Raw genomic sequence first — 20,028 nt, 5'->3', positions numbered from 1 at the left:
AACTATTATCATTACCAGACTTCTCATAACACATAACTGAATTGAACCAATGGCAAGTCAAGCCCCATCACACTCTTGACTCATAGAATCGTGCCTGATTCCACTCGCCAATTTGGATCATTGCATCATCATTTCGCATAAAACAATAGATAATGAATCATATGTAAACAGAACGAAATGCTCGATTAGGATTTAACACATTCCGTAGCCTAGGTAGTCTGTAATGCCCCATACGGTCGAGAGGTCTGAGTTACCTCCAAAAACAACTCTCGCATTCGCTATTTCGCTATCGCATTCGATATTCGCAAAGAAAACCTTCCGGAATGGAGTAAAATCACTTTTTCGGCGAAAGAGCAAAACAATGCGATTTTGCCCTTAAAAATCAAGCCCAATGCTATTTTGCAGAATCACAGGCTAGCTAGCTCATGAAGCATCAATGATTGAGATTTGAGCAAGATTCTATCAACACAGATCTTGATGTAACGAGCCATCAGGGGATGCAAAACGATAATCAGGTTTGCAATTCAAACAAGTGACATTTCGCACACAATCTAGTCGCCAGACCAACCATTTTTTTCTGAAATTTAATTATATAGGGAGCGGGAACTTTTGGGCAGCACCCCCTATTCCCGTCCGCAACGTTAATAACTCGATCGCGTTCCAAACAAATGGCTTGATTGTTTGTACATGACTAGATATCGACGGAAACTAACCACGTACTAAAAAACAAGTAATTCGGTTGTAATGTGCTCGAGTAATGAACGGAATAGGAGGTGCTGCCCAAATGGTTCTCTACCCTACGCCAAAATATTTCTGAAAAAACTGATTCCACCAGTTTTATAATCATTATCGGAGTTGAGCTGGGGTTCGATGGGACACGTTACCAACCAGATCAAATATTTTCTCTAAAATTAAATAATATACGCCAAAATTCTTCTGAATTTTTTTTTGCCGTGTTTTATAATCACTTACGGAGTTAGGCACGTGGCCCCTACAATTCAAATACATACTTTCTCCAAAATTTAATTATACAAGTCAAAATTTTTCTGAAAAAAACTGGTTTTCCGCCAAATTTTATAATAACTGGCGGAACTAATCTGGGGCACGATGGAGCACGCAACCCACCAAATGACATAATGAAATTTCCAAGGAATCCCAAATCTTTATTCTAGTTTTTTGGACGAGATTTCTTAAGGAATTGGAAGAATTTGTTTTTTAAAAAACTAATTATAGCTATTATAATTTTATTATACCTTGCCAAAAGTGGCTCTCAATTAAACGTCGGGATCAAATATAGGTATGTGGGAAATTGTTTGAATCATCAAAAATGTGTTCAGTTCTAGGGGCCCTCCTTAGCCGTGAGGTAAGATGCGCGGCTACAAAGCGAGACCATGGCTGGGTTCGATTCCCGGTGCCGGTCTAGGCCGGTTTTCGGATTGAAACTTGTCTCGACTTCCCTGGGCATAAAAGTATCATCGTGTCAGCTTCATGATATACGAATGCAAAAATGATAACTTGGCTTAGAAACCTCGCAGTTAATTACTGTGGAAGTACACTAAGCTGCGAGGCGGCAATGTCCCAGTGGGGGATGTAATGCCAATGAAGAAGAAGAACAAGAAGAAGTGTTCAGTTCTACAGAAATTTATTGGTTTTACGAAACCTATATAAATACTCACTGACTGATATTCATTCGGAAATTGACTTTGCACAGCCGAATTTGAATATGTTACGAAATGGCCTTCAGCAAACACAATCGATTATTTATAGGAGATTTGAAGAATAGCTCATAGAGTATTTGGGAATCCTCGAAAACCGAGAATCCGTGGAAATTCTTCCCTAGGGTAGGTGAAAATTATGGAAAATTGCGTCTCTAGTTGTTCTGAGGAATCCTTTCTCTCGACATTCAGGGATTTTTTAATTCAGAGAAAAAACTTTCCCAGAAGCTCTATTGCCATTGATCAATGCGGTTCAAAAAACGACTTTGATGCCTGACACTGATGAAAACAGACCAAATGCATATAGAAATGAATTGCATATTGTTTATTAATTCGACCGATCTTGACTGTGCATTAGACTGATTCAAATTTTGACTTTTTCGCTCCCCTGTGCTTAAACGATCACATTTGCTATTTTAACAATCATCCTAAATTTTTAGCTAATTTGGTTGTAATTTGAGTGAGCACGCGCAATATGAAGTTTGTATGAAAATCGATATGAAAACAGTAACTTTTGGGCAAACCGTTCCACAACGCTTCCCATTAAGCTTCAAAAACGTATGAATACATTGGCTACATAGCAAATTTAGCAAGGAAGCAGCTCATCTTTGTTGCGAAACGATTTGATGCTTACAAGAAAAGTTATTAAGGAAACATTAAATCGTGAGAAATTCAATTTAACACGCAAAAGAATAACATCAATATCAATAATGAACATTTTTCTATATAACTTTCCTTACAAAAGTCTAATCGCTTCACAACAACAACTGTCTTTCAGCTTAGGAAGTGTTCTATGAAGTCGACGCGTTAATTGTATTCAAATAATTCATGGGCCACCTCACGGAACGATCTTTTACATCAATGGCGATTTCCATAATAATTTTCATACAAACTTGAAATGACGTGTGCACAATCAAATTACATCCAAATTAGCTAAAATTTTAGGAGGTTTATTTAAATGGCAAATGCAATCGTTTAAGCATCGGGGTGCAAAAAAGTCAAAATTTGAATCACTCTACTGTGCATATACAGCCGAAGGCGCATCTACGTTCCAAGTCGTGGGTAGGACAAAAAGGGGAAATGCCGATTTGGGCAACAGTTCTAGTGTTGAGAAATTGATGCACATTTTAAATATAATTAATTCTGAATATCAAAAAAATTGGACTTCCGGATCTTCCAGATGGAATTCTCACATGATTTGTAAAATTTTCATCGATTTTCCAAACAATTCGTGGTTTATAGTTGCTCAATCAAAACGATAGTCAATGTAGAATAAGGTGAGTAAAATAATTCAACAATCTTTGCAACAAGTATGGTAATGTGTAGGAAGTCTCCTTGGAAAGTGTCAAAAAAAATCATTTTACGATGCTACTTCAAGACGTAGAGAAAAAAACCGTGTTTCACGCAAACGCACTCTCGATGCGCATTAAAGAACGACAACGCGCGCACATTCTATTACGTACATTCGGAACACCTTTTACGCGAATCGTTCTATACGCGACTATTTTTAAGCGCATTTTTCAAAAAAGGTTCGATAACAAACGGAAGCCACGAAGAATCTATTTCCGTGAAGTTCTACTTTACATAGTTTCTGGGATTTACTCGGATTTTAATGCGGTTTATGATATTTAAACGGTTTGGTTCACACGAAACGTATCCCCCGCGTAAAAGACTTCAGCAAACTCTACACACTCCCGTGGCTTGTTAAAAGTCCCGTTTATTTCGACAGATATGACGCGTTATATAAGTACATGATCTAACAAGCACTAATTATTCAACTTCACTGCTTGAGACTAGAGAAGTATATATCTAAAATTATTATTGTATAAATATTCTCCCCATCTACAGTCTCAGTGTATATAAAATTAAAGATATTCAAATTTTGTTCATTCGGACTTTTGTCGTAGCGATCCACTACCAGAAAATCGTGTACCAGATTTCTCTTGTGAACAATAAATCAATAAATCCTTTCAGGTTTCTACAAAACTTTTTCCCGTGGACTTCGAATCCATTTAAACTAATAATACGTTGAGATGCCTAATATAAGATGATATTTTTCTAGATCTTCAAATTAGACCCACCAGACAGTAATGCAACTATGTAAAATAACAAGCGATGATATCTAAGATGATATGTCACCAAAATCATGGGTAGGACAATGCTTTGACTGTCCCACCCAGGAAATTTTGTGCGTAGGACATGTCCTACTTATCCTACCCACTCATTAATTTTGAGCAATTCTCTGCGAAATCATAATTTTTTTGTCGAGATTTCCATTTTGTATTTTTTTATTACTCTGAAATTTTGCATATAAATTCTTTGTGCTCAAAAAAACATAATTTGCATCGGAGACGAGCCAGCCTCGGGCTGAAAGTCTCCCTAATAAAGGAACAAAAAAAAATTGCGTCATTGGTTTGCCATTTTGACTCTAGCCTAACTTTTGAGAAGGGCCTAAGCAAAATCACCATAAAATATAACTTGAAAACGGCTAGTCCGATCGTTTTGATGTCTTCGGCAAAGGTTTAGGTAATAAATGGGGCTTTGTGAAAAAAATATACACTGCAGAAAAAAATTATTCAAATATCTTATACATAAAAATGAATTTCTGTCTGTCTGAACCTTATAGACTCGGAAACTACTGATCCGATCGGCGAGAAAATTTGTACACAGAGGTCTTTGGGGCCGGGGAAGGTTCTTAACATGGTATGAGACCCCTCCCCGCTTTGGAAATGGGGCTCCCATACAAATAAAACAGAACTTTCTGCATAACTAGAGATCTAATCAGAGAATAAATAAATTTTAGGCGAAACGAAGTTCGTCGGGTCTTCTAGTTGAAAATAAAACTTTAAAATCGATTTTCTCAAAAACGAATTTTTCTATATTTTTTGTTGTTTGTAGTTGTATAGTTGTAGTTGTATTTTTTTGCACTATGGGTCATAATGGAGAAATGATGGACAAAAAAGTAATATTTTTTTAAAAAATAGTTGGTTTTTCAAAAATAGTGGAAATTTTTTTTAAACTTTTTTATCTACCCGATTTTATGAAAGTACGTTAAATTTTCAATGGAAAAGGTATTCAGTTTTTTTTTTTTAATAATATTTTTTAAAAAAATAGTTGGTTTTTCAAAAATAGTGGAAATTTTTTTTAAACTTTTTTATCTACCCGATTTTATGAAAGTACGTTAAATTTTCAATGGAAAAGGTATTCAGTTTCTGAGATACAGCAGTTATAAGATAAAATATACAAATTTTCTAAATTTTCAGTCGTTTTCGAATGTTTATCGATGCTATTCAACCTAGAATCAAATTTTACGAAGCCATTGATATTTATCAACAAATGCTAGTATTGAAGCAGTGATTTGTTCTTTCATGGTATGAGGCTGTGGAAAAAATACCTTAAGTAGAAAAAAAAACAAAAAAAAAATTGTTTTCCGTAATTCAACCTTCAAGTATTTTTGGATATATGTTATGGCAAAAAACTGTTGCACAGTGCGGAAACGAGCCAGCCTCGGGCTGAAAGTCTCCCTAATAAAGACAATGAATAAATAATAATGTTGCACAGTAGGTCAAAGTGGGCAAAAATTGAAACTTAATAAATTATACAAAAAGACGTGTTATCCCCGAAACGTATATATATCATATAATGAATGATATTTCAATCAAACGCTTTCCTATTATAGTTGGCAATATAACAAAAAATATGCTTTTATTCAAGTGACAACGATAAGCAGATAACAAGCTTAAAATAGTTGCAAGGATTACTAAACGAGCTTAAAAAACGTTTTGGAATTCTTTCTGATTGCTAAATTAGTTGCTGTAGATTTGGAATTGGTCAGACAAGCTACCCAGTCTAGTGGTAATGATTTATTGTGTAATGGAGAGGAAAATATTCGAATGATTGATATTAGTTCAACAAAGTTTTCAAGAAAATTCACTGTTAGGACTCTACAATTTCAACTTTTGGCTATATTTCTTAATTCATGCAAAACAATTTGAATACTAATTCATACACTGCAACGAATGCCAAAGGCTTAAAACATGCACACGGTCAAGCTTCATTTTAATCGTAATTTCGTAATTTTTAAATTTATTTCTTATATTTGTCTAGCACTTGTCCATCCTGGTTATTCAATAATGAATAGAAGCCTAAAGGCTAAATGATATACCAAACATTAGTAAGGTTGAAAGATTCGAATTTGATTTTTTCTAAGTAAAGAATTTTTCTCCTACATGCCCATGAAAATGGACAAACACTATTCCATTACTAGCATTTGTCAATAAATATCAACGGTTAAGTAAAATTTGATTTTAGGTTGAATAGAATCGAAAAAAATCGAAAATGACTGAAAATTTTAAAAATCGGTATATTTTATCTTATACCTGCTGTATCTCAGAAACGGTAGCACTTAGAAAAAAAATACTGAATACCTTTTTCGTTGGAAATTTAACTCGCTTTCATAAAATCGGGTCGATAAAAACGTAAAAAAAAATTTCTACCATTTTTGAAAAACCAAGTAATTTTTAAAAATTATACCTTTGTGTCCATCATCTCTCCATTAGACTCATAGTGCAAAAATACATACATATATTATCTGCTACAACATATCAAAAACTGAAAAATATTGAAAAATTCGTTTTTGAGAAAATCGATTTTTAAGTTTTATTTTCAATGTTTGAACAATTTTTTTTAGCAGTGTATATTTTTTTCACATAGCCCCAATGATCACCTAAAATTTTGCCGAAGACATCAAAACTATCGGACAAGCCGTTTTCAAGGTAAACTTTTTGGAAAGTGTTCGAGGTGTTTTTGCTTAGGCCCTTGTCAAAAGTTAGGCTAGAGTCAAAATGGCAAACCAATGATGCAAATTATGTTTTTTGATCACAAAGAATGTATATGCAAAATTTCAGAGAAATAAAAAAATACAAAAATAAATCGATCTTCGATTTCACGAATTGCTCTTTTGCGAAAAAGAATCTACGTGTCTTGGAGGGAATCGAACCATCAAACTCTTACTTTACTAGGAGTAGGAGTAGGGAGGTTAAGGTCACTCCTCACGGAATCCAAGGCGGCAGCAAAGCGCATTTTTTGTTGATTTGGCTTTGCTGCGTTGTAGCATGCGTGAAAAATAAAAATGACAGTTGTGCGTTGCTTCCGTATCGAGTGGTATGTGCCCCAGAAAACGCGAGCACTTTGAAACTTGGATTCCGTGAGGAGTGACCTTAAGCAAATTCAAAAGCTTCCATTCGCAAAATTATTATCAATTTGTCCAGTTCGAAAACTTGCCCTATGTTTTTTGCACTGCACAGCAAAAATATTTAACAGAAAACACTAAATAGTGACATTCGTTTATGGAAAAAGTGACCATATAGTAACTTTCAGGCAGTGTTGGGAAGAATAAAAACCCAGATTAATCCACCTAGCGTTGGTGGTGCCTTTCTCGCATTTAGTTAAGACACCAACCTTATATGGGGTGTATATGGTCCGATGTACCATTTTCTTCATAACTTTTAAATGCAATGACCGATCGTTATAAAATTCAATAGTGATCAACAAGGCTTTGTCCCCTGTCGAATGGACCTTGTTGCGAGAAAATCGGTAGAGCATTACTATACGAAAAGTTGTCTAATGTTTTTATAGCTTTTGTGCACACACATACACACACACATACACACATACATACACACGGACAGACAGACATGTGCTCAGCTCGTCGATTGGTATATAATACTATGGGACTCATAGGCTTCTATAAAAAGTTCGTTTTCAGAGTGAAATGATAGCCTTTCGGTACAACTTAGTTGTACGAGAAAGGCAAAAATGTCAAAACTAATGGACGAATCAAATCAAGCGCAAGTTGTAACATGCCGAACTTATCTCCCAAATAAAGTGTAAACTATAAAATGGATTGGATTGGATTGTTCACTTTGGCGAACTGATTTTTCAGCAAATACATGAAAAAAATCTATTTGGATGGATTTTTGCCGATATGTTTGTTATTGTTTCCGAAGGGTTTATATGATATCTCCTCATGGAAAAAATACTAGCAAGGTTGAGTAAATCGTAAAAATTTAAATTCCGAATTTTCAAATTTTATTTTTAAAGTTTTTCGGGAAAAAAAGGGACGAAAAGTGAGTTAACCTATAAGAAAACAATTTTCAGAAAACTAATAATCAATATTTATAGACCAAACAGGGAATGACGGTTGAAAGTTATAAAACTATACTTGACGAAAAAACGACAATATTTTCGGTAATGTGTTAATGTTCTAATATGTTGTGAATGTTTGTAATGTTGAAATTGATTTACAGAATCATTGAAAAAGATCCAATAAGGATGGGAACGTTGGAATAAGAAAACATATAGTTGTTTATTATTCAAAAACCAGAATGAACCGCCAAATAAATCACCGAAAAGAAAATTTAACATTAAAAGTCGAATGAAAATTTTGCATGGGCAGTTCTCAACGCGCATTTTCGCCTACTATGCAGGACAACGTCTGCCGGGCCGACTAGTAAAATATATAATGAACATAAAGGGGCATCTAAGCAACCAGTGTAGTAACGCTGAGAATGTGTACTCGACATAAGGAGACGAGAAATATTTTGGATTAAAATAAAAATAAAAATGCTGGACAACATTAATTTTTAAACTAAATTTTTAAATGCCAGACAGTATCATTTAACTAAAATGTGTCAAATCTGATTAGTTAACTAACAAATATAAGTAAAGCTTCAAATTAAAAAAAAAATCCATTTTAGTACGATGCACCTAATGAAACGCTGGGTTTTGTTCTGATCAACATAGTTGTAAAAAGAATTGATCTAGTGACTTTAGTGATTTGATTTCAAAAATGAGATTTTTTATGACCAAGCTACTAAACAGCGACTCCTCATCAAAATTATGAAATCCAAGCCCCGGCCCATTTCACTTTAGATTCCATTAGACAATGATGGCTCTACGGATTGCTTGATAACTCCTGCAGAGGAGGTTGCCGAAATAAATCGTCACTCCGTCAGCTCAAACAATCTTGGCCATCGTCAGTCCATATGAAGCAGCCGTTAATGAGCATACGAACAACATCCATCTGTCTCTGAACGACTTCTCGGAGTTTTTTTATCAATACACTACACTTTTGATGCATTTAGCTCTTTGAAGGATGCACCACACTAGACAACAGACCAGTATGCAACGTCCATGGGAATCATCGAACACTTTTTCTTACGAAAAGTTTTGCGGCTGAGGTGAGAATCGAACCCAAATTATTAGATTTTTTTAATTATGAGGTACTTCAAATTCAACTCAAGTTGAAGAATACTGTCATGGGACGCTTATGCGAATAGGGGCAGTATATCAGAACACCGAAAACAATATGTAGGCCCTAGGCTGTTAACGACAATTCGGAAACAAAACTATTATGAACATGGAAGAGCCATAGACACCATCACCATTCGAAATATTGATGAACCACAGTAGATAAAAAATAACAAACAACATTATTTTAAAATTTGAATTCCATTTACATATTCCGCTCACATCTCGTCAGCAAGGCAGTCCATAGAGGACTACAATAATAATCCCCCTTAAAAAAATGAAAAAATCCATGGACAAAGAAATTAGTGTATAAATAAACATTAAATACCCTAAATAAAGCAAAGTTTCCAAAAACAATGAAGAATTAAGAAAAAAATATATATTAGTACTTTCAAATGTAAAAAATTTAATTATAAAAAACATAATTTCCGTAAAAAATCAATATTAGCAAAACATTTTTTTTACAAATTTTGCCTCAAAATAAATACCGTATTGTATATGTATGTAGGTATCCACCATCCTGGCTTGAGTCTTGCTCTGCCTTAAAATAAATACCGTATTTCCACAAAAAAATTAAACACTTTTCACAAAAAATCAATAAAATAAAGTGCAATAAAAATATGAAAATTTCCTTGGAATTTTTTTCCATATATGTAATCAATTTTATTGCTTTTTTCTATAGGTATGCTCAATTGCTCTTTATCGATTAATTTGTGGACATTTTTTCACCTAAAACTCCAACGGGTTCAAAACAAATTCCTGCGGATGATCCCCTCCCAGGACAAAGACATTTGAGGTTCACCATTTGAATGACATAAAAAACACTACACGAACGCTTTAATAAGTGTAAAGATAGGTTCCAGGACCCGTTTCTTAGCTTTTAACCAGCCTACTTGAAGGGAGCCATTTCCAATTTAGGTTATCAATATAAGAGACTAGTCGAACATGCCCGATCTTGCTCGGGTTGTTTTTTCTTCGTTCTAAATGCCAATTGTTTAGTCGTCGCCCTCTAGATCGATTTCAGTCCAAGCTTGATGTTTCCTCCAGAACTCGTGCAATCGTAGTATTTTTACATTTGTTTAACTTTTCCAGCAGAATGTTCTATCTTTTCATATATATAAACACAGCTGATCCCAAGATGAATTGATCAGTGAAGAAATCTTGAAAATCCGCCTTGAAAAATGAAAAATATTGCCTCAAAGGAAATGCAAACTCATTTTTATATAGATAGAAGATGAGCCAGCCTAGGACTGTGAATCCCTCTAATAAAGATATAAAAAAATAGGTTATCAAATTAAATAATGTACATAATGCAGTTGGGTTATCAATTTGTGGATTCAAGTAATTCACAAAAACAAATGACTGCATATAAAGCCTGCTCACGTTAAATTTCGGACACCCATCGTATAGAACGATTTTTGAAAATTTTCAAAATTTTCACAAACCACTGAGACGATCAATTTACATGACAGCTGAATCTGTCTGCTTTATGTGCTGCTTTCAGCATGTTTTAAACATGCCAAAATTGATTAAATGACGACAGATCGATTGGACATTAGCTAAGTGTCCGAAATTTAACGTGGACAGGCTTTAGTATGAAAAATGTAGATCTCTATTCAATGAGCAATGATCCCTATAAAAAACTCTATAATCAAAGAAAATGAATTACCCAAGAAAATTCAAAAGAATTTGCCGTGGAAGTTCGGGAATGTTTTCCATGATAATTCGGAAGAATTTCTCGTGGTAATTTGGGGAAAAAAATACCTTGGAAATTCAGAAGTATTATTCCAGAATATGATTTAGTTGAACTTATGGATTATTTGAGTAAACAGAAGAATTTCCGTGGAAAAAAAAATCCCGAAATGCACACTAATTTTAAAGGTTTTATAAATCGGTACATTGAACATTGTATACTTTACCTTGCCATTCAATCATAACATTTTGTTTGGCCATCACCCAAAATATGCACGATTGTTTGTTCACTCCACTAAATTCCTCTTGCTTTCGGACTTTATCTCTATCATGAATCGAAATTGAATTCATAATCACTGACATCGACGAACATTCATAACTGTGGTTAAGTAATTTCGCATACGTATAGACAAATGAAGATACTGACTGTGATACAAATTAGTGCAGGTTATGGGCGGGATTGAAAAACGAAACGCACGCTATATCGTGCTGGTAAGTGGATATTCTACAAATAATAGGTTTATCTTTTGAGGTTAATCATTCGAGATGCTATTGCTATGCTCGCCAGGGCTCAAATCCAGACATTCGTTTCACATGCGTGGATAAATTAATGATATAAAGCTTAATTATCTTCTTCATCGCGGGTTCTCAAGTTACAAATGAAGATAATTTAGTGGTATATAATCATTTTGATATTCTATAACACAGAAGGGGCAGAAGCAAATGTAAATTAATTGAAAATTCTGAGATGAACCAGCCCAGGGCCGAAAATCTTGCAAATAAAGACAAAAAACAAAATTAAAAATTATGCAGCCCCATTAAATTGAAAAAAATTGGAAAAACTTCTCAATTTCAGTATATTATCTACTCGGATTAACTACAAAAAAAAAATCTAAATAACGAATCAAAAACCCCTACTATTTAAACCGAGGGTGATTTATATTCTTGTTCTTCAAATCAACACCATCCTAGAAATCATTATTTACAATTCAACGACTTTTCATTAACGGGCACGGGTAGAACAGATTTGGCTTCAACGTTTGTTTTAGATCTTATGAATATACAAAACGTTTATCGGAACGCTCACGAAATCCTAAATAAAGGTGATCCAACTGAACTCCAAATATCAATCATCCAGCCATTCGAGCCATGTCTATCATAAAATGTTGAACATTTTACGGTACCATAAATCAATCGAACCTTTCTACCGGAGTGACTGCCTTCGTAAACCCAAATTGAACCCGTAGGCAAATATCGCCGCCACCGTTGTGACCATCCAGAAACGTGTCCAACTAAACTGTGACCATTTCGTTTTGAAAGCTTTCGAAGTTATTGATCCCGATCTCGCTGCTGGCTGGCTCGCTGGCGCTGTCCTGCCGCCGCCCGGTTCGTGCTCCACAGAGAACCGGTTCCGAAAAAAATAAGAATTTGCGACAAACCAAACAACAGCTGAATGCTTCACCGGCTCGACGACCTGACTCGGCGCGATGTGATGAAGGTTCGTCGAAGCTATCGACGAACCCCGAACCGAACCCCCAGCGAAAGAGATAACGATCTGCGCGATCATTAGCTATCGAATCCCGGTTCGGTTTTTATGCCGCCCGGTTCCAGTGGATAGGATATTGGTGCATTGGGGGATTAGGTGGAAGAATCTTTCTGTTTCGGTATATGGCAAATTGTCTACACAAGCGTTCGATTGGAAATTGTAGAAGACTTCAGACGAATAAAAATTAATCGCATTAATACATCTTCCCTGTCAGATTTTCTGGCTCCGATCCGAGCGATGGAGCTGTTTCGAGTGGATCTCCGCAGAAGATTGGAGCAACTCATTGAGCATTGAGAAAAGCAGCGTAGGGGTACGAACAGCGAATCTGAAGTGCAGCACCTTTTATATTACGAATGAATGGTTGGTGATTGCAAGTTGAAGAAGAGAAAAAAAAATGTGCAACCAAATATCAATTTCATTCGGCTCGCCGAAAAAGGGGTGCTCCTTTGCCGCGCACCGACTTGGGTGTGATTTGCGAATCACGACCTACCTCTTCGTCGTCGCGGTTTCGCTTCGTTGTATGAGGTCCCAATGTGCGCAATAGGGCTTAATGGGGGCGCTGCACTGGCTGATGCATAGTGAGCGAATGTCGTTCGTTTTGGCAGACAAAATTAAGGTATGAATATATAAGGCAAACAAGCACCTCGAAGAGTTTTGAAAGAACGACAATGGTGACCGATAAATGAACGACAATGGCCGTTGGAGTTATGAAAGAGTTGGTACTTCAGGGACAATGAAAGAAAACTATCTACTTTTGAGCAGGGATTGAACTTATCATTTCATTGTCATTTAGTATTCAACCAAAAACTCATTCCAGAGACTGAATTTCGAAATGTGCTGTATGGTGGACTTCTAGCCCATATTTCCTCTACAACTTTGTCTAACGGTACACAGCAAATAATTTTGAAAATTCAACGACGTGTAAAATTGCAGCTCATCCCATCAAACGAAATAACATTTGATATTCAATTAAATTTGATTGAATTTTACAAGCAAGCACCGTTTAAATTCATTTCGATTTAAAAGAATAGTGAGATCGATTGAAAGTTACGTTTATTTGCAGGCTCCAAATATGTGCATTAAAATACATTTAAAATCACAACATATTTTTATCTGTGTACATTGCTCTATGTCTTATATTTACAGAGAAAACGCTAGTACCCTTCAATATACTAAATGATAATAACACTCATTATCATTTGAATCATTTGTTTAAGAGACTGCACCGAATTGATACCAAATCTTTCGATTTCCTCGATACAGATCAATATTTTTTTAAATTTCAGTTCAGCAGTTTCTCAAACAAATTCAGTAAAACGGTAGGAAACCGGTAGAACCTAATGCAGTTTCTGAAGAAACTAAAACACATTTATCTACTCCTGAGATATTTATTTTTTAATCTTCCATGAAGACAAATTTTGTATAAAATTTAAGAATAAACGGATTACCACTTTTGCTTCATACACAAGAGGTCTTGGGTTGAATCCCAGGCCCGTTCCAAACTCTTTCTTGGTATCTTTTCATATTTTGGAAATGAATTCCAACCCGATTTCAACTTCGACATTCAATAATGAATACACATTTTTACATTCTTACCACATTGGAAATCAATTTACCAAGGCAAACCTCTACCATAGAACCTAAATTCAACAGATTCCAAAGAAAATTCCGCATGCACTTGTGGCAGGTGGAGAGGTGTTCTCGGTTTCCAATGGGCGGCTTCCCCGATAGATCGTAAGGACGGGGCCAGCGTCATTATTGATCGTATTCAAATCTTGAGCTTTCAAACTGTGAATATAAAAGATGGAAAGCGAATCCCATGCTCCATACATTGGTTTCCTGTTCGATTGCGGTTGTTCTGGTTTTTCACGGAGTATGTATTGCACACTTAATTTTTTTACCGGGATCTCAGCAAAATGGTCAATTTTTACCGATATTCGCATAGCCGTGCCCCAGCAAACATGTTTTTTGCCGAGATTTCTGTCACAATTGCTGGAAATCAGCAAATAATTTTCCGAAAATCAGCTAACAAACATCATTTTTGCCGGAATTTCAGTTTTTTATTTTGCTGGCACACGGCTGTGCGGATTTTTGCCGAGCTGCAGAAATAAAATCTAAGTGTGTGGATTCCCAAAAACGACATTGCACACAAGTTTCATTACCCCAAAATATGGCTATGTTCATGCATTGCTGCAACCAATATGTAGGTATTTGTGCTGTTTTTTTCATGTCAGCAACCACTATACATTGTCAGCGCTAGTTTGCTCCTCCGCTATCGAATATATTATGGTCCTTAGAACCGGATATAAGCAAGTAAAGAATCTTCCAAATCGAACCGTACGAAAATCCTAAGGTTTGTTATTTCCGTAAGTCAATCTAAGTGAAAATGCACCGAAAGGGATACATTCTGTCGGTTAAGTCAAAAGGTATAGTCAAGTAGTTTGTTCAAGTAAAGTCGTCAGGCCAAGCCAATCCAGTAGTAAAAGCTGTTACTTTTTCGAAAAGACACCGCTTCAATGCTTGTCGTCCCTCTTCCAACATTCGATGGTAGTTAGGAAAATTAGCCAAATTTTAAGCAATTTTTCAAGATTTAATGGGAAAGTCAGTCGATGTAGATGCTATTATGCCATATAGATAAGGCATTGATTGGGTCTGCAGAACATCTGATACTAAAATCATGAGTGAAGGTGATTATAATTAAGCCTGGAATATTTTGACCGAATGATTAAAAAATAATCGTGTTATAATTTAAACCCATATTCGTGGACTGCTTTCACTGAAAACAATATAAACAGAATCATTCAAAGAACTTCGATGCTTGATTGATGAAGTGTTGTGTCTTGCAGAAGGTTTATGATATCTCAAATAAGGACTCACAGGAATATCTGAACACATTATTGTCTATCTCGTTGTTAAATGCATCGGACAAACCAACACGCAAGGCCTGGGAGTCGCAGCAACAAAAGGGCATGTTGCCAACTATGAAACTTCTAAAGTCACGCAGACAAGGTCTGGAGAATTGCGATTTTTCATTGAGAACTTTACAAATTAAAACCAAGGGTAATTTTGTTCAAACCTCAGAAAAATTGTATAGCTGCAAGTGATTCAAGCGTTAATATGAATTGTGAATTCAAGGATGTTATCGATCATTTGCGTTTCATCATCATTTGCGTTCGATCATTTAGTAGTTTGTCTATAACTCATTCCACGTGTATGGTGGACTTCTAGTGCGAAGGATTTTCTACAACTCTGCCGAATGGTTCGTTGTTAGAAGTCAACTAATAACGGAGTTATAGCACTACTTGCAGTAACTTTAACTAAATGATTGGAATTTTGTTATCATTTAGTCTAAGTTACTGAAACTATAGCTATAACTCCGTTACTAGTGGAATTCAAACAACGAACAATTAGGCAGAGTTGTAGAAAAACCTTCGCACTAGAAGTCCACCATTCATACAACACATTTTAAAATTCAGCTTCTGGAATGATTTATTAACAAAATACTAAATGATCGAACGCAAACTACTAAATCGATAACATTCTTGATTGTGATTTTTCCAATGGAAACGATACAAACTATCAGTGCTCTGATTTCATAATATCTTCTGCTGTGAATTGCATTTTTACCGTGCTCTATTAGATAGCGGCTCACAAGTGAAGTTTATCAGTAATAAAATGGCAAATCGTCTTTGATCACGTCACTCGTCGATCGTCTTTGGTCACAAAAGAAGCTACTAAAGAATATAGTCATAAAGAGGTGATCAAGGCACTAGGCTTATGTTACTCAAAAATGAATTCGATTATAGAAACAAAAGAAACTATTTCTCGGGTACTTATTCAAAAGGACGTATGTGATTTTGTAAACAAAGATTGAAACGTCGATTTGTCCAATCTGACGGCATTCTCAAGCAAACCAACAACACCAACAGGTAGCCGAAGGCTTCCCCTAGCTGTCTGTTGTGATGGTTTGCGTGGGAGTGCTATCAGATTTGACAAATCGACGTTTGAATCTTTGTTTACAAAATCACATACGTCCTTTTGAATAAGTACGCGAGATTTGTTCTGAAGTCTCCAGACTGTTCGGTCCTTAATGACGCGACGCGAGACAAGACATAACACTTATTGTTCTTACAAACGTCAAAGGTATTAAAAATTATCCTTTCTGGATCGGTTTCGGCCATCTTCAGGACAATATCGATATCGCGTCGGAAACCGGTCGACAAAAAGGTAATTTTTAACTCATTTGACGATTGTAAAAACAATAAGTGTTATGTCTTGTCTCACACCTTGTCTTTAAGTGTCGTGTAGTTCTTAGGTTGCACAAACAACAACCTTTTTAAACCGTTCGATCCTCTCGGCATATTTTCACCAGTAGTCATAACCACATAGTTGTTATTTCAACAATCATCACTCTAACTTTCACCTACTCAGTGACTGAGTAAAATTGTATTGCTATCTCTTTTCTTCCCACGGAAATTTTACTCAATTTCCGTCAAAAGCAGGATTACTCATAGTTTTGAGTTGTCCTGCTTTTGACGGAAATTGAGTAAAATTTCCGTGAGATAGAAAGAGAGAGCAATACAATTTTACTCAGTCACTAAGTAGGTGAAAATTAGCGTGATGAAAACTCAAGATTGGATTTGATTGGATAGAAACTAAAAATCAAAAACAATGGATCGAATTTCGAAATGCTTCATCCCTGCTTAATCAGATACAAGTTCCAAGACGAGTGAAGTTCGATGAAGCATATTTGTATAAATTACTTGGAGCCTCTGCAAGCTTCGAGTAGAGCACATGGAGCCTGCGACTATCTCAGACTCATATTCAAAAACAGAACAGCTAAAACAGCAAGTCCAAAGTAGCAAGAATTGTCAATTCCAAGAAAAGGACTCTGAGCTGCCCTGCTATTAACACGTTTAATCCCATCCATCAAGATGCAGTTTAAAAAAGTAGTACTTTGGTTCGATAGTAAAATAGCTCTGGCTTGGATGAATTAAAACGCCAACAAGTTGCAGCAATTTGTTCGAAACCGTATTCCAGATATTCGAGATCAAACAAGTGAGTTCAAATGGTGTTACATCAAGTCAGAATCGAATCCTGCGGATACCGCTTCTAGAGGACAGTGACCTTCAGCAAACAACCTTTGGTGGAATGGACCAAATTTCCTTGAAAAAAAGCATATTATATTCGATGAAATTGAAGAAATTCCAGAAAAACTTGTTCTTGAAATCAATCCACTAATAGCCAATCCAATTGTTAGGATTGAACCTTTTCGCAAATTTAGTAACTGCCGAAAATTCAACGAATAATGGCCCTTGTTTCGTAGTTTATTCAAAACTAGCAGACCCGATGAACTTCCTTTCGCCTAAAATTGATTTATTCTCCGATTAGTTCTCGAGTTATGCAGAAATTTCGGTTTCATTTGTATGGGAGCCCCTCTTTCCAAAGGAGAGAGGGGTCTCGAACTATCTTATGAACCTTCCCCGGCCCAAAAGCCTCTGCATACAAATCGAGTCTATAGGGTTCAGACAGACAGAAATTATTATTTTTTGTATATAGATATAAATCGCCGAAAAGAACAATCTGCTCATGAATATAAAAAGCTATCTACCATTATGTAGTTGAGAAGCTATTTTCAAAGTCATACAGCACGTCAATCCCGACGATGAAATTCGCAGAGTATGAAACAATGAAACCTTGCAAAAGAATTAATACTTAATCTTCGCCCAATTAACACGAATGGAATGCGTTAGATCGTCTTGATCGATCTAAGCTACCTTTTGAATCGAAATATAAAAAAAATTACCGTGTAAAGATCCTATAATACAAATATATTTTTTTCAAAGGCAAGGTACTCGAAGCTACATTAAATGCTTCCGCGCAGATCCGTAAAGTACTTCGCAAATTATGGGAAATTTACCAGAAACCAAAATTGTTCCACCGTCATATTTTTTTGTCATTGTAATTCATTATGAAGAGCCTTTCTGGATGAAACAAACCCGACACAGGACAATCAAAGCGTGTGCAAGTTCACAAATGCAATCTACCTGTAATTAGTCTCCAGCCCACACGAAACTAACATTTGAAGTACTTTAAACTCCCGATCGCTTTTCAGTAAATCAAATGATCCAAGCGACCCTTTAGTAATAACTCCTGCCCATTATTTAATCGGAAGACATCTCGTAGCCGCAGCTGAACCGTCTTTGGAAAACATCATTGCAAACTATTTCAATCGTTGTCAACATTTGAAGAAGATGCGTGATGATTTTCAGCGTGCCTGGAGTAATGATTATCAAACTACTCTACAGCTGCGAAAGAAAAATTAAAGAATGCATCCAAATATTCGTCCAGGAATGATCATCTTACTTCATGATAGAAACTATTCAGCATTACATTGGAGATATGGTTTACTATAAAAAGCGCTTTAGGGGAGCTCTCTCATTATCAAACTTTTGAACCGAATAGATGTTAAAACCAAATAATCAAACGCTTATTACAAACCGTTGGAACTGAATCCTCCATTATAAAACGTTCTCATCCGCTATCGAAGACTCTATGCAAAGTTTGTGCTCAATTGTTCTTGAGTAAAGAGTCCCCAATTATTCACAAAAAAAATGAGAAACAATATGACTATGGGGACAATATGACCAAATGACTTAGGGGAAATAGCAATTCCTAGTTATCTAAGACGTTCACCACATTGAGAGACCAAAATAGGGTTGTAGGCTCTTCCTTGATGATTGGTGCTTACTGTAAAACAACAACATTGTCCTCACGTGTGAATGTTGGGACAAACTCAACTCGCAACAAGCGTTTGTCTCAAACTGCAACAGAATAGAATAATGATCGCCTGCCGCGCATTTGGAAAAGTAATCGGTTTTCGATGACGTTTCTGGTTAACTGAGTATCAGTTATCAATCTTCTTTAATTCTTCTTTAAATTAATGGATTTTTGTCAATAAAAATGTATGAAATTTTTGCAGTTTGCGTTTGGTCTTTATGGGCCAAATATTGCCAATTTTTCAAAAGTTGAACATTCTTTGAGGTAAAGATTTAACCTGCTATGTTAAAATTCACGTTCACAAAGCCAACAAAAAAAACTTTTCTATCTTGATTTAAATGTTGACGTCTCATACTGGTCAACAACCATTCGATACTGGTATGACCCTGGTATGATTATCTTCGGGAAATTCAAAACACTGGTTCTGAAAAAAGTCCATATTTTTTAATTAGGTATACCAATTTTGATGTTTTTTCAAAGGCCATAATAATAACAACATACTTGGTGCTTTGGAGAGTTCATGACAGGTTCTGAACGCAGAAATATAAGATTATGGTTATTAAAGTTCGTCAATCAAAAAGTGATAGCGTTAGTGATAGTGATAAAACATTTGAACAGCCAACCGACAGGGTCGCTGTACCGACACCGCACCATCATTCGACTCACAGTCATAAAGCTGTCTTACATGCGTAAATGACTGTAACATTTATTGTTAGTTTAAATAAGTTAGATTTTAAGTAGTAGTCCGTGCGGCCCAGTCGAAGACGAATCATTGAATAAATGAATAAACTTATTCGTTTATACATTAAGTAATACGCAACATATTTTTTTTCGTTACGTCATAGATATTTTAAAATGAGAAGATAATACCTCAAATTTGATTTGATTAAGCAAAATATCATGCATAGCTTAATAATAAATGTCATTAGAATATGAGCAAAGACGTTTTCCAAGCCTTTCTTTTTGGCCTTCATTAATTCCCCA

General features: G+C 35.7%; 1 protein-coding gene across 14 annotated transcripts in view; it reads right to left on the bottom strand.

The window, feature by feature from the left end:
* The window catches only part of LOC134220273 (disco-interacting protein 2), a 571,865-nt gene that overhangs the window by 221,156 nt on the left and 330,681 nt on the right, over positions 1-20,028 (bottom strand). The window lies entirely within an intron of this gene.

The sequence above is a fragment of the Armigeres subalbatus genome, chromosome 3, assembly GCF_024139115.2.
Source record: "Armigeres subalbatus isolate Guangzhou_Male chromosome 3, GZ_Asu_2, whole genome shotgun sequence".
Taxonomy (NCBI): domain Eukaryota; kingdom Metazoa; phylum Arthropoda; class Insecta; order Diptera; family Culicidae; genus Armigeres; species Armigeres subalbatus.
Note: the sequence above shows the minus strand (reverse complement) of the source record. Positions and strands in the feature narration are given on the sequence as shown.